General features: G+C 29.2%; 2 long non-coding RNA genes across 2 annotated transcripts; one reads left to right on the forward strand and one right to left on the reverse strand.

The window, feature by feature from the left end:
* Positions 1-375: 375 nt before the first annotated feature.
* Positions 376-2586, forward strand: LOC107890898 (uncharacterized). The gene is made up of 2 exons (XR_001682083.2): positions 376-1027; positions 1174-2586. It is a non-coding gene; the product is annotated as an uncharacterized lncRNA (long non-coding RNA).
* Positions 2587-3147: 561 nt separating this feature from the next.
* LOC107890904 (uncharacterized) lies at positions 3148-3956 on the reverse strand. Its single transcript, XR_001682085.2, has 2 exons — positions 3779-3956; positions 3148-3635 (listed from the first exon to the last, which is right to left on the reverse strand). It is a non-coding gene; the product is annotated as an uncharacterized lncRNA (long non-coding RNA).
* Between the last annotated feature and the right edge of the window lie 2505 nt (positions 3957-6461).

Consider the following 6461-nt stretch of genomic DNA (forward strand, 5'->3'; position numbering starts at 1 on the left):
TAATGTTCAAATTAGTTAATATTATGATATTTTAGTAAGAATATAAAAAATTATTATTATAACTTGCTATTAATATTTTAATATATGAAATATAAATTTTAAATATTTTTAATAAATTTTAAATATTTTTAAGCAATTAATATTAATTATTTTATAAATTTAATTAGAATATAAAAATAATATTTTAGATATTTAAATATAACCATTAAATATTTGTAATTAGATATTAACACGTTTGTATTATTTTATGTTAAAATGTAATTTGAGTATATAACACATATTAGATATTAACATAATATAGAGAAAACTAAACCTAACAAATTAAAATATTACATATAATTAATTTAAAGTTTCAAGGGATAATATTTTCAATGCTCATGTTGTCGATAGTTTCCCTTCTGCCGGAGCTAGTCATAAAATTATGACTACTAGTATCCCCTATTTTAGAGCTTCCAATGGTATTTCTTCGATTCATCATCATCAAAATGTTTGCTTCTTTCAGGGCATGTTTGATTGGGAGGAATAGGAATAGGTTACAGCCCAATTTAATGGGCCCACCACTAAACTAATGTTTGGTTGGCTGTAACGTCTATTACGGCTTGCATTGATTATGTTCATATTCATGGAAGAGGCTGTATACCCATTCCATTCCCTCACCATTGAATAGTTATTGAATAGGATTTTTTTCCTTTTCAATTTTTGCCCTCACCTTTACCCTCCTCCTTCAACGATAGCCCTTCTCACCTAGCCATCATCCTTCCTTCTTCTTTTTGTTTTCCTTCTTCCTTCTTTTTCTTCTTTCAAGGATTCACTGCTTTTAATTGGGATCCAAGTTTGTTGTTATTGATATCTGATCAATATTATCCTACTCGACAACGGTGGATTTTGCTACTTCTATTTATCTGCGCTTCTCTTGGGTCTCACTTGCAGATCTACCACTACAACCAAAATCAATTTCCTAGCTTTCGTTTCTCTTCTCGATGGATCCCACTTCTCGCCCCGCTGTCTTCATTGACAACGGCACTGGGTACTATTTATCTTCTTATTTTTGTAACTGAATATTACCCTAAACTACGTGCTCACTACCTATTTGGTGAAATTGCCCTATTATTTTAGACCCTTATTTCTTTGTTATTATTGAACTGATTCTTTTTTTTTTAAATTTGTTTGTAGTTATACTAAGATGGCATTTGCAGGTAACGTAGAGCCATGTTTTATTCAACCAACAGTACTAGCAGTCTCTTTTAAATCAATCTACAGTTTCTTTCAAATCTAATTGGTTAGTTCTGTATTCAGCTGGGGTAATGGCAGATTTTGATTTCTTTATTGGAGATGAAGCACTCACGCAATCACGATCAAGCAATAACTATAACATTACCCATACCATTAAGCATGGCAAACTGGATAATTGGGATGCTATGGAATGATATTGGCAACAATGTATTTTTAATTATTTACAGTGTGATCATGAGGATCATTACTTTTTGTTGACTAAAAGTCCACTTACTCTACTCCCGAGAATTGAGAATGTATGGGTGAAATCATGTTTGAGAGGTTTAATGTTCCAGGGCTTTATATTGTTGTGAATTTTATCCTTGCTTTAGCTGTTGGGTACACTACATCTAAGGTTTGTAACTAGTTTCTTGTAGTGTTCTGTTTTCTGGTATTATATATCTTCATGTTAGTTGTTTACTAGTATGTTGGATGAATCAATTAGGGTCCTTGATTGTACATGATTTTTAGTATCTTTTATATTTATATACTACACCTTTTAAGGTTGAATCTTGAGTGTGAATGTTGGTTCTAGGATGGTTAGGTATTCATCAGACTACTAGCAATTGATTTAAATCCATATAGTGATTGAGAAAGAATTTTCATATAGATTATATCACTGTTCCTTAAGAAAGGTTGAACTTTTTTCTTAATTTATTGCATTAAATTCTCCATTAAAAATAAAATTGTATGCTTAGAACTATAATTATTATGTTTTATACGAAATTGTGCAAATTTGAGAAAAATTCATGACCCCGATAGCATCTAATACATCTACAATCGCAGTAAACATGTAGTGATCACAATAGCTATTAATCTCGGGTGCTTACCTTATACTATTTCAATACATCTAAATTTGTTTATTTATTTTTTGTCTTAATTATTAGAGAGAACTATGATGGAGGCATATAGCTGTTGCTAATCTTGTGGGTGTAAGCTATGGGTTATGTTGAATACTTTATGCTTGTAGTGTTTAAAGAACTGCTTTAGCTTCTATTTAGCTTCAAACAATTTTGGGTGTTGTCTTTCTTGCTAACCATCATCATCCTTATATATTGATCATTTTCATTTAGTTTAACCTATAGTTTTCTGTAGTACAGGGGTGCTAGCAGATGTTGGAGATGGAGCTACGTGTATCTTACCTGTTGCAGATGGTTATGTTATTGGGAGCAGCATTAAGTCAATACCAATAGCAGGAAGAGATGTTACTCTTCTTATATAGTAACTGATGTAGGTATTTTTGTTTGTTTTTCCCATGACTTGTAATTTGAAACCATTGATTGCTATTTATTCAATTTCAAGTACTTAAGGTTATTATCATGTCTTGATGAGAAAAAATACACTTCTTGGCATTACTTAGCCCTGTTCATAGTTGGATTTATTGGTGTTCTCAAGTTTTGCACCTAGGCACGCCTATGCCTTGCGCCTTAGCACTAGGAAACAAAAGCACCTCGACCCTTTCAGACGAGGCGTATTTGATCATGCACACTTCTAGTGCTCTTAACTGCGTTATTTTTTGTAAAGGCGATAGACATAAAAATGCTTGTCTAATTGAATTTGGAGTTTTCTACCTTTGTTTACTAGTAAGGAAGTGGATGATATCAAACTTTCTACTTCTCAATATTTGAGTATTCAACATACGTGAGAGCAGAAGGAAATCATGCATATTCCACAATGAATGTTAAATTTGAATTTTTTTTTCTAATGAAACAACATTTTATGCCATAAACTTGACCTTATATTCTAGCAGTTACAATGCAAGTAGTTGTAATTTGAAGGTTTAAAGATCATAATAAACCAAATACAGCAGCAACAATGACAGAACTGATAATAATTTAAACATAGATGAGGAGAGCAAATTGGGAGGAACAAATCTGTTGAAATTAGTCTTCATTCAAACTATTATGGAGGGGATAAATTAATGCAATGAATATCATCACCTATTTCCTACTGAAATTCTATCCAAGCATATTAATGCCACCATTGTAGATATTTCCCTAAAAAATAGATGATTGAAAAAACATTGCACTACCAATAATTAAATACCAAATGAATACCTTAACTACTAACAATCAAAGGCAAGAATAAGAAGATTCGAGTGTTAAACAAGATTGAAAAAGAGGAACTTATAATCGTTCAGGCATCCTAAACAACAAAAAAATATATGCTACATCTTTCAAATAGGATCTTGTCATCTAGTGAGCTAGGATGATATAAATGTCAATTCTTTCTCTGACCTTATAGCAATATACTTCTGACAGTCGTGCATCATCTCTATACGTATCAAAGGACAAGTTTCATGTTCTTCAGAAGTTTCAGCATAGCTTCAAACAAAACTCTAGAAGGTACTGATGAGATACAATCTAGCAAATCAAAGGAGAAAAACTCAGTAAAAGAATCAAACTCAGCAACCAAACAAAAAACCCAAGGAAATCAAAGGTGAAATGAGAAAGTTAATCTGAAATGTGGAGCAACCAAACTCAGCAACAACAAAAAAGAGCTTAACCTGAAATCGGGGAAAAACGAGAAAGTTAAATAGGAATTTGAAATGAGAAGATGGGATTAGGAGAGAGAGAGAGAGAGTAGTAGCAAAAACTCCTGGAGAAAATGAAAGAAGAAGAGAAATGAAAGAGAAGGGAGAACCAAAGAAACATAGAAGGGAAAATACCATGTTCCTTCGAGATAAAAAAAGTAATTAAGCACTCAAAATATTTTTAAAAAGTCGAAAATTTTAACCAAAAATAATTTATTTAGCACAATTTTTCTTTCAAAAATATTTTTTAAACAAAAAAATATTTATTCAAAGCAATGCTAATCAATGCCTTATTTTGATGGGCAGCTGGCACGGTCTATGCCACATCCAAATCGGGAAAATCTTCTAGCGCCCATTCCAAATCTCAGACACCTCCTATTTCCATGGCTGAGTATTTCAATTGGTCAATTCTAATTTTTATTTTAAATGGATCAAACTTGCCTAATTTCATATGCAATATCAAAATTAATTCATTCAGTTTCAATTTTATTTTGAATTGAGTAATATTATTATCAACTAGGTGGAATAATTGGGTTCAAAAATTCATATAATTACAAACATGTTTTTATTTATCTTTTATATATATATATTTCATCTGTTAAATTTGAAAATCATGAACTAATTAAATGGACAATTAAATTATGCTATTATTGTATTTTGTATTTGATCAATTTTAATTTTTATATTTTTCAAATTAGTCAATTTTAATCCCTGTCCATGACCCGAGCTATCTACCCAAGTTAAAGGTCTGCTCAAATTTTGAGAGGGTTTGGATAAAAATATCAGGCCCTAAAAAAGGAATTGGGCAAAAAATTAGGTATGTTTAAAATATAGACCGGGCTCAGATGTTCAAGCCTAAGCTCGACCATTTTTAAGTTTGAAATGTTTATATTATGTTATTTTAATATATGATGTAATTTATAACTCATAAAAATTAAATCTATAATACTACTATAATATAAACATTAAAATAATATTAAGATGACTATATATATAATTTTAATAAATAAAAATTATTAATATTAAATTAAAACTAATGTAATTTTTAATTTTTTTTTAAAAAATAATATAGGAAAGCCTAAAATGAACTTAGGTTAACTATTTGCAAATATGAATAGATTTGGGTAAAATTTTATGTTCATATTTCGGGTTAGGGTGGACTTACACAAGTATAAAGTGTGTTAATATCATTTCTAAGCTTGACTAGGCCCTACCCATGAACAACTTTATTTGGTAAGGACTAAAATTTTAAATTTAAAAAAATGTAGAAATTAAAATTGATCAAATAAAAATAAAAATACTAAATTTAAAACTTTCACAAAATAAAAGGATTAATAACAATAAAGCTATTTAGAGCAACTGCTAATGTTGAAATGAAAGGTGAGTATAACTGAAAATTGGTGGCGAGTGAAATTCAGTTTGCCGTCTTTTAAATGTGAAAATGATTGAAATGAGAAGCAAAACCAGGAGTACATATGGAGAGATCATAGTCCAAGCATGGTCCCATTTCCTTTTTGTTCCTTTATTTCTAAAAGGTTTTTATTGGTCTATATGAAGATTTTTATTTGAAATAAATATAAGGAAAAAAAAACTCATTTCATATTTTTCTTTGTAAAAAAGTTGAACTTTTTATATTTAATACTCAAAAGTTGCCTATCACTTTCCCGTAGACCACATTGAGGATGATTTTAACAAAGATCTTTTATCATTAAAACAAGTATTTATACTTGAGATACCCACAATCACACTGTATCAAATATCAATTAAAAAATTAATTAATATAAATTTTATTTGTAATGAAGTAATTAAATATTACCAATTCAATTAATTTACTACTATTATGATAGTGCAGAAAAGAAGTAATAGATATAAGAAAGTTTTTTTTTTATTAGTTAGAGGCTTGGCGGATATTATACGTTTATCAGATGGAATGTGAAGTGTATTGTAAAATTATATGCCTTTTTTCGTTACAAATTTAATTATAATTTACTGAATTGAATTAAAAAATATAAATAGGGTCGTACTTTTAAATTTTTTATAATTGAATGGTTAAAATATTTTAAACTGGTTGGAAGAAATGAAAAAATAAATTTCTTCCCTAAATATTTGGATTAAGTTCAGATTTTGGAGTTGACATTGTTGGGAAGACTTTATATAAGTCTAGCCATAGTCGAAATTAGGCTCAGACCATAAAACAGGTGAGGATATTTGAAATTATACCCAAAAAAAAATTTTAAACATAGTTGGGTGATGTGTGGAGTAATTTACCCAAGATATAATAATTTTTTTTTTAGGTTTTGGTACTCGGATTTGACACTTTTTTCTAATATGATATGTGTATTATTTTTGGTCCAATGCAGTACTTGTATTTGACAAAAGCTATATATCTTGGTACCTTAAGGTAACAATGTTAACTTTTTAGTGCTTAATTCAGGTTTTAGGGTTGACTTAATGAAAGTTAAAAGCTAATATTATTAATTTAATTTTTCATGATTTTGTTAATGGAATAAATTTAGTGTTAAGTTGTGAATTTACTGGATTTTGCGTTTAATTTGTCAAATACAGCTCAACGGAAGTGTTTTAATTTGGGTTTTTAGGATCGATTTGATTAAAGTTAGTTATTAATATTTAGTTAATTATAAATTTTCATCAAGTC

Source organism: Gossypium hirsutum, chromosome A11 (assembly GCF_007990345.1).
Source record: "Gossypium hirsutum isolate 1008001.06 chromosome A11, Gossypium_hirsutum_v2.1, whole genome shotgun sequence".
In the NCBI taxonomy this organism is placed as follows: domain Eukaryota; kingdom Viridiplantae; phylum Streptophyta; class Magnoliopsida; order Malvales; family Malvaceae; genus Gossypium; species Gossypium hirsutum.